Source organism: Nansenia antarctica (genome assembly GCF_963989245.1).
Source record: "Nansenia antarctica genome assembly, chromosome: 11".
NCBI classification, from domain to species: Eukaryota; Metazoa; Chordata; class Actinopteri; order Argentiniformes; family Microstomatidae; genus Nansenia; species Nansenia antarctica.
The window spans coordinates 24,900,632-24,910,631 of record NC_137681.1 but is presented as its reverse complement, the minus strand read 5'-3'; the positions used below and the strand labels follow the sequence as shown (position 1 = coordinate 24,910,631).

Genomic DNA, 10,000 nt, shown 5'->3' with positions numbered 1-10,000 from the left:
GGACCTGTTATGTAAACACAGATTTAAAAAGGTTTTCGGGACAAAATAACCCGACACATTTTTTTTCTCTCTCCAAAATCGCCACACATGGGGCCGCCATCCCATAATTCGCAGTGTGTGTGTCAGTTGTGGGGGGGGGTGAGGAGGGGGACAGACAGACGGACGGACGGAGAGATGGATAATCTAGTGATTAAGACTGAGGAACATCAGCACAGTGTCCGCCTGGTTCCTGCTTGTAGTGGTAGAGGTGGTCTAGTCACTGGATAGTGAGTTGGACTGGTGATCGGGAATGGTTATGAGTTCAAATCCTGCCTGGGAACACCACCACTAGTGTGCCCTTGAGTAAGGCATTTAGCCCTCAGTTCCTCCAGAGGGAATGTCCCTGTAATTCATCATTGTAAATCGCTTTGGATTAAAAGTGTTGTCTGCTAAATGGCAAATTCTAAAATTTGACATTCACTCCCTGTCCCTCATCAAAGGCCCAGGACAAGCGCTGTCTCTGCTGTCTCTGGTGTCTCTGGTGTCCCAGCTCTTCAGCATATTGACACCAGAGGCTTCTCAGCCTAATCTCTTTCTCCTAACACCACCGCTAACTCTGCTAATCGCTCACAGCCAGAGACATGATGTGGCTCATTAACTCCATGATAGCAGCGACAGTTGTTCTAAGCTGGGGTCTATGATGTCGATCACACAGAGAGAGCAGACAACAGAGAGGGAGAAGATTTTTTTTTTTTAAAACACTTTCCAGGAACAACTCCTGGGCCACATCACTACACTAGATCTGAAAGGATACGATTAGTTAAAGCAAGATGGCAGTCACTCCTCCTCCTCCTCCTCCAACTCTGATAGTCACGGTGGCATGTCCGCCATCTTGGTTACACCTCTCCGGTCCTCTCAGATCTACACACACACGAGTGTTTAAAGAGAGAGGGGACGACAAGGCCCAGAGACAGACCGTTCTGTAAGGGGTGAGGGTTGTCACAGAGCCTCCCTTGTCCTGCTGTGTAGTGTGTCAACACGCCAGGGTCTCCCACATCTGCCTGTGTATTGTGTGTGTGTGCGTCTCCTGTTGGAGGTAACCGAGGCGATGACAAGGACTGTCGTCACCGTGACGACAACGTGGAAACTCCTCAAGGAAAAGTAAACACATCTGCCTGACGCACTCGTCACGCCGGCGGTTCAGACACGCCTGTGGGGTTTGTCACGCATGAACGGAAGAATCAGTTATAACAGTAGGCTATTCCTATCAAGTGCTTTTATCATACCAGAACAGATATGTGTACACAGCTTTGTGGAGCTATATATATATAGATATATGTCAATATTCACTGTGTCCCGGATGAGGGAAAGGATCTAGAATAACAAAAAGAGGTCCTATGAAAACACTTTAGAACAGCTACAACTATACCAGAACAGATTAATTTTCACACAGCTTTGATCTATACATAATTCACTTTTTTTTATATGGACATACAGTATGGATCTCTATGGGGTTTATTTGGGGCAGAAGTATTAGGATTGTGTGTTGACATAATTTCAAAACTGCTGCTGTTGAAGAGGGAAAGTTTCCATTGTGTTAAGTCGTACCATCCCCCCCCCATGGCTGTGAGTTCTGTGGAATGTCTTGAGGGTGTCAAAACTGTGATGTCATCAGTTCAGATTCAATAAGATGAATGATGGTTGGTTGGTCTCCTTATCAACAGCTCCTAGTTGAAATACTGTGGTTGTTAGGATGATATACAACGTTTGCAGCAAAAGCGCTATACAAATAAAGTTATTATTATTATTATTACTAGTATAATAAGTATAAGTATATAAGTATAAGCAGAGGTCAGGGACTAGTTCACTCTCTTGTTTCTGGTTCCTGTATTGAGGTTCTCATTATGTAGTGAGTATTATTTTGTGATGATGTCTCTCTCTCTCTCTCTCTCTCTCTGTCTCTTTTGGGTTTCTGACCTCTATTTCCAAAAAGCCCAACTGAAACTGAAACTGACTGATGGTTTACACAATGAGCAGGGAAGTACAAGACAGTTATAATTCTCTCTCTGTGTGTGTGTGCCCATCTGTCAGCAAGACAGATAATGATATGCAAAATATCCAGTATGACATTTCTGCAGATGGCCATGGAATACAGTCCAATTACCCACAGTTGGCTTTTCCTAACTTATGATTGTGCATCTATCTTCCATCTATGAGGCTTGTCTGACTAAACACAGCTATAAATGAGCTGCCTGCAGCCTTAACTTAGATTAGATTAGATTCAACTTTATTGTCACTGCAGAGTACAATTACCAGACAACGAAATTGTGCAGTTCAGCGTCTAACCAGAAGTGCAAATGGTGATATAAGAACATGATATCGAAAAATGATATATAAAAACATGACAATGTTAGTGATAGGTGACAAGTGATAATTGTTGAATGTATGGTAGTTTAGAGGTATATACAGTTATGAGCTATGTATGTACCATTAAGGTAGCTTATTATGTAATGTACAGATGTATAAAAGAGGCTATATCAAAGAGGTATGTGCAAATGTGCAAAACCTTTTTGCAAACCGCAACAGCCTTTACAGTGACGAAGAAAACAAACATGAGCAAGTTGCCAGTGAGAACAACATGGAGAGAAAACACACTGCGACTGCTAAGCAAAGGTAAACACACCCTCAACGCAGGCCGATTAAAGTTCATGGTCATTTGAAGAGTGGGGTATGGCAGAGTACTCGCTGCCCTGCAGTCACAACGTTGGGTGCGTTCGTAAACTCGCTCTGAGAGCCCCGGAGCGCACTGAGGGGTTCAACGTCATAAAGGGACCCAAGTCATTTGATTGGACAAGAGGCGTTCCATGAGTGCTGATCCGATTCCACAGCGGATTTACAAACGCAGCCCTCGTCAGAACATTACCACAAAGCTGCATGTCAATTGAGGTGCAAAATAATGATGTCACACTGAAGGAAAGAAAGAGGTTTAAACCGTATTTCTGTAGAACACTCAACGGTATAAAAGGTTTATTTCTTTTTAAAAAACGTAAGCTTCCCAATCCAGATAAGGACTTTAGCCTAACACTAGCGAGTAAACAAGCGTGATGCTCCTGATGTCATTTCCTTCTCAGGGTTGAAGAGGTAACCTATGCTCTTTCATTAGAACCCTGCTGCAGGGGTAGAACACTGGGACATGAAAGAGGATGACACTGGATCCCCCCCCCCCCACACACACACACTGGATCCCCTTTTGATGTGATTTACACCCCATAAACCCAACCCACCCAGACACACACACACACACACACACACCCAAACACACAGACACACACAGACACACACACACACACACACACACACACACACACACAAACACACAGACACACACACACACACACACACACACACACACAACCCCATCCATCTCCTGTGTCACCTTGGATCAGTGTGCCCATGGGCGACAGGGTCAGACAGTTCAGATTGCACATCATCACCTCCTGCTGCTACACGTTATTAAGTCTACTAGACTGAAGTACTCCACTGAACACCTCACCTACTGGTGCTCCACGTTATTAAGTCTACTAGACTGAAGTACTCCACTGAACACCTCACCTACTGGTGCTCCACATTATTAAGTCTACTAGACTGAAGTACTCCACTGAACACCTCACCTACTGGTGCTCCACATTATTAAGTCTACTAAGATGAAGTACTCAACTGAACTCAGTTTCCAGTTGAAATCATGGACACTCTTCTGACTTCCGATGTCGCCCCTGCGCTTGAAATCAATGTCTTTGGTAATAATGATTCTGAAAGCTTCAAGGCTTCAAACTACCTGCAGACAAGAAGTGGACTTCACAGCACAAACGATTTGGTAAGCCTACTATGTCAACACACGCGCACGTACAAACGCTCTCTCTCTCTCTCTCACACACACACACACACACACACACACACACACACACACACACACACATAGTGTACACACACGCATGTAAAACACACACACACACACACACGCACACACACACACACACACACACACACACACACACACACACACACACACACGCACGCTGCAAGGACGGGGCGACAGGGACACGTGTCCTCCAGATCTTGCGTTATCTTTCTCCTCACCTTTACTCAAACGGCCAATGAATACAAATAGACTAATTACATTGTATACTACCACGGCATAAATTATCTGAAATATATTTTCATTCAATGTCCTTATTTAAGTCATAGTATTTTTCAGGCTGTCCGTTTTACCTGAAGGAGGCGGTTTGTATTGTAACTCCCTTGGTGACATTGCCTACACTACAGCAATGCAGTCGGACGGGGAGAGAGGGGTGAGGGGGAACACTCCCAAATAAGACAATAGCAGAACATGTGCATTATGGATACGTTAAAGCACTTTGTGCTGCAACGTTTGCAGGAAATTATTATGATTATGATGATGATGATTATGATTATTATGATGATTATTATGCTTATTATTATTATTATAGCGCATCTTCAATCTGCTTCTAAACAGCGACGCACACATCCCACCAGATAACTTCTTCTGACAATTCATCTCATCTCTCATTCATGTCACATCGTGTGTTGTGCTGTTTTACTCTCCAGAGCAGCAATAACAACCTGGTCTACACATATAACATAACACATAACATAACATTATAACATAACACATAACATTATAACATAACACATAACAGCAGTCCTCACATAACATCTACCTGGGCAGATAGCGCACCTGTCCTGTAGGAGGAACACTGCAGCATGAAGGGAAAACAACAGATTCAGCATCGCTCGCAAAGCTCATCCCAAGTCCCATTCACCTGCCTGTGATTTGTCCTGGATGATGCAGTCTGTACATATAAACAGGGTGAAATAGCCTACCGGATTGGATTGTCGCAGATGTTGAGGGTGAGTATGTGGTGAACGGATGGTCGGTCTCTACAGTAAATAGTTCTTTGTTGTGTCCCCTCGTGGAGCAGGATCCTCTGTCAAAAACCATCTACGCACATGTGTGTAGTAGAGACTGTATACCCGGCACTGTGTGACCGCCTCTCTCTCTCTGCCTCTCTCTCTGCCTCTCTCTCTCTCTCTCTCTCTCTCTCTCTCTCTCTCTCTCTCTCTCTCTCTCTCTCTCTCTCTCTCTCTCTCTCTCTCTCTCTCTCTCTCTCTCTCTCTCTCTCTCTCTCTCAAAACATGCGCAAATGGCTTTAAATTGAATACTTATCACAACAGTTTATCACATTTCGATTTTGTATTTTCCAATAATCTACTCTCCCATATCAACCTCTACTCATGTGTCACAAGGCATTATATGTAGATTATTACATTGTATATATTATATTATATATCTCTCGTATATATACATAGGCCTGTTTATATTATATATATATATATATATATTATATTATAATGTATGATTAGATGTATCATTAGAATGTATTATAGTATTATGAAAGCAATGTTGTTTTCACATTGATTGATCGCCCCCTGCTGGGGGATCTTGGGATCTTTAGACGATGAGGGGTGTGTGCAGCCAGTGTGTGAACAAAACATTGTGCCTATTTAATTAAAATACATGTATTTAGTTTTTTAACTGAGTGTGTTTTAGAGTTAGGCTAGGTTTTTAACTGAAATAAGCGATTTGTTTTTATTTATTGATTTTAAACCTGAACATTTTAAACTGTTATTGTACTTCCCTTCCTTTTATTCAGCGTGTAATTTATTGAATTGTGTATGATGATTACATTTATTTTTACTTTTTAATTGTTATTTTATTGCATGTTTCGTAAAGCAAATGAATGTGCGCTCTATAAATAAATCTGCCTTGCCTTGATAAAGAAACACATGTGTGTGTATGTATATAAATTATATATATACTGTATATATATTATAGCTAATGTAATGAACAATCCAACAGTTTGTTAACTAGTAGTGTGTGTACACTCACTGTTGTTTAATTGCTTGAACTACAAGACCTAACTTGTGTAGCCACACCACTTAACACCATATTATTTATGTACAGTGACTATGAGTCACTTTTTTAATTTCACACTGAGAAGAAAAGTTTTGAAACATCCAACCTCTAATTTAAGTAACTTTATTCTGAGAAAACTAAATATAAAAAACAATATTATTAACTGAAACAATCACACCAAAGAGGTCCTCAATAAACAATATAAGAAGAAGAAGAAGAAGAAGAAGAAGAATATAAACAATATCTTCAATGCAATGGTCTTCATTTACGGTTTGCTGTACACCGTGCAGTCATTCACCTGCAACAACAATCATAAACAGTTGGGGATTTTGGAGTGTATTTTCCAAACCAGGATCAAATACAGTACGTAGTTAAGAACTTTTGTAGATGCACTTCACTTTGCAATTTTGGGACTATTCTTAAATGAATACTTTCAGAATGCACTGTATATACATAAAACAGGTATTAATTAATGGTATCCGTCAAAAAATAAATAAGATTCATATTATATACTTTAAAAAGGTAGATGTCATCTCTCTCCGGGGCGGGGCGTTGAAGGGTGGGGGAGATCAGAGAAAATACAGGTCGTTGTTCTTGATATCATTCAAGAGAGGAAAGCACCACAGTTCATCATCCACATCATACTTGATGCTGAACAGTGTGTTTATGACTTCCCCTGCTCGGGGCTCTTCAAGGCCACTGACTGTGGCTGGAAACCATTCCACCTTCCCATCCTCCTTGCACTGGTGCATAACCCTCTTGCCGACCAACAGCTCAGGTCTTCTGCTTAACTCCTCCAGCAATGACTTTGCCTGCTCTATTTTCCCCTTCTGCTCTTCCTCTTTTAATTTAAAGGGCATTTTGGCGGTGCATTTTTTGAGTTGGGTTTGGGACTTTGGTGGGAGGAATTCTGATCGCCAAAATAATTGTAGGTCTTTACATTTGTTTTTCTTCATTTTCCTTATTCTAGAGAGGGTGTCATCACATTTTTGTCTGAGGCTGTTTGAGCGTCCGTATGTATTGGGAGCCAGTTTAATTATCTCTGCTGTCAGTTCTGCTGCAGTCTTCCCCTTCAGACTCTGCTCATACAGCCAGCCGTTCGTAATGACAGGTGGGGTCACCTGAGACGACACCTGGGGTGCACTTGTGGCCATAGCTAGACTCTGTAAAAAATAAAATTAGGAACTTATTATACATATTCGGCCAGCTGATGTCTATTAATGTTACAAGTTAGTACTTCATAACTAGTAATGTGTGGACGCTCACTGCTGTTTACTTGCTTGTTCTACTAGACCTAACTTGTGTAGCTACACCACTTAACAAAATATTATCTACGTATGAATAAAGTTAATACGACGGTAACTAGTGATGTGGCTACACAAGTTAGGCCTAGTCCAGTAGTACAAACAAGTGAAGAACAGTAAGCGTAACTTTTAAAGTTATGAGCTGGCGTAGCTGGCCAGCTATGCTGAATGAACAAAAGCCAAGTCAAACAAACATGACCATCATTCATTACCACAATTGTGACTAATTTGCTACATCTCTAATATTATTGATTTAACCTTTATTTATAGGCTCCTGGGGAAACACACTGACACCAAGGGGGTATTCCACCAACGTCACTAAATTCCGATAGGTCTCGCGAGACTTCTAAAAACGTCCAGTCTTATTTTCATGTGTCGCGAAGAAATTCCCTTAGCGACGTTGATGGAATGCCCCCCAGGTCCTCTTTTGCAGATGGACCCTTTCTACAATATAAATAGGCCTACAACTTCAAAACACAAAAAAACACAACACAGTAAAATACTGATATATATGATCAGTACATCATATAAAAACACAATAGTATATGTTATATCAAGACTCTTGATAAGAGAAACAATCACATCATTCACCAATGACTTTACCTGCTCTATTTTCCCCTTCTGCTCTTCCTCTTTTAATTTAAAGGGCATTTTGGCGGTGCATTTTTTGAGTTGGGTTCGGGACTTTGGTGGGAGGAATTCTGATCGCCAAAATAATTGTAGGTCTTTACATTTGTTTTTCTTCATTTTCCTTATTTTAGAGAGGGTATCATCACATTTTTGTCTGAGGCTGTTTGAGCGTCCGTATGTATTGGGAGACAGTTTAATTATCTCTGCTGTCAGTTCTGCTGCAGTCTTCCCCTTCAGACTCTGCTCATACAGCCAGCCGTTCGTAATGACAGGTGGGGTCACCTGAGACGACACCTGGGGTGCACTTGTGGCCATAGCTAGACTCTGTAAAAAATAAAATTAGGAACTTATTATACATATTCGGCCAGCTGATGTCTATTAATGTTACAAGTTAGTACTTCATAACTAGTAATGTGTGGACGCTCACTGCTGTTTACTTGCTTGTTCTACTAGACCTAACTTGTGTAGCTACACCACTTAACAAAATATTATCTACGTATTAACAAAGTTAATACGACGGTAACTAGTGATGTGGCTACACAAGTTAGGCCTAGTCCAGTAGTACAAACAAGTGAAGAACAGTAAGCGTAACTTTTAAAGTTATGAGCTGGCGTAGCTGGCCAGCTATGCTGAATGAACAAAAGCCAAGTCAAACAAACATGACCATCATTACCACAATTGTGACTAATTTGCCACATCTCTAATATTATTGATTTAACCTTTATTTATAGGCTCCTGGGGAAACACACTGACAACAAGGGGGTATTCCATCAACGTCACTAAATTCCGATAGGTCTCGCGAGACTTCTAAAAACTTCCAGTCTTATTTTCATGTCTCGCGAAAAAAATTCCCTTAGCGACGTTGATGGAATTCCCCCCAGGTCCTCTTTTGCAGATGGACCTTTTCCACAATATAAATACAACTTCAAAACACAACACAGTAAAATACTGATATATATGATCAATACATCATATACAAACACAATAGTATGTTATATCAAGACTCTTGATAAGAGAAACTATCACATCATTCACCACAGAGGTCCTCGCCGTGTTTGCCAGAGCGTCATCAGGAAACAACTGACTAATGTTTTCTTTTCTTTTTTCCAGCACAGTGAGGCGCAACACACTTAAATGCTGCTTTACCTCTCATTGCAATTACAAATATGAATTCGTAGTCATTCACAATAAAAACTGACTAATTAGTACTTACCGATAGGTATGTCTTACCCTGGACTGACAAACTACACTCAACTAGACAGGGTTGCCAGATGGGATTGACATTTTACGCTAAATCCACCAAAAACCACCAGCCCAAAACCTAGATTGTCAGAAAACCGCGCATTACTATTGGACAGGTGCCCATCTCCTGCCCCTAAACTGTATGTCTGTTGCCAAAGATGTTTGTAAAATAAAATAAAAACCTGCACATTGTATCTAGCTACTTTGATACCGCCCAAATGCTATTTATCCAGCACAACCTAACAAACATGATGCGGCCCAGTGTGATCAAAAGTTGCCCAATCGAAGGTAACCCTGGTAACCCGCCACATCTGGCAACCCTGACAGTCGAGGCTCGTAGTGTCGCGTGAGGATGACGTCACGGGTTGTAAGGCAACGTAACCCCGCCCAGAGTGGTATATTGTCCAATAATTTATATTATATTTATATTCATATACACAGTTGATAATGTAAGCGTACACTTTTAGACGACGAGGGGTGTGTGCAGCCACTGTGTGTACAAAACATTGTGCCTATTTAATTAAAATAAGATTGAGTATTTTCAAAATACAGAAGAAAAATAAAATAAAAAAATAAAAATTGGAAGACAGGCTAGCGGACATCAAATTTAATACCAGGAATGATTTTTTTTTGGGGGGGGGTTAACAGAATTGAGTAAGATTCATCCTATGTTTTGTAGGTAACCACCTGTTACAACCGGGACTTGTATGTCTGCCGCCTTCGTGGTACGAGGGTTATATTTGGGCCCACAAGCAGGGCTATGACCTATTTTTTATTAATTAATTTATTGTTATTTTATTGCATGTTTTTATGTAATGCACTATGAGTTTGCATTCATTTGTATTAATAT

General features: G+C 40.9%; 1 protein-coding gene across 2 annotated transcripts in view; it reads right to left on the bottom strand.

Moving 5' to 3' along the window:
- Positions 1 to 4,996, bottom strand: part of sema4gb (sema domain, immunoglobulin domain (Ig), transmembrane domain (TM) and short cytoplasmic domain, (semaphorin) 4Gb) — a 48,607-nt gene extending 43,611 nt beyond the window's left edge. The window contains exon 1 of one of the 2 annotated variants that reach the window (XM_080541993.1): positions 4,882 to 4,996. The gene's annotated coding sequence lies outside the window, so the exon portion shown is untranslated. Of the gene's footprint in view, positions 1 to 3,697; positions 3,819 to 4,881 lie in introns of those variants that run through there. The other variant, XM_080541994.1, reaches the window with a different exon arrangement.
- Positions 4,997 to 10,000: the final 5,004 nt, after the last annotated feature.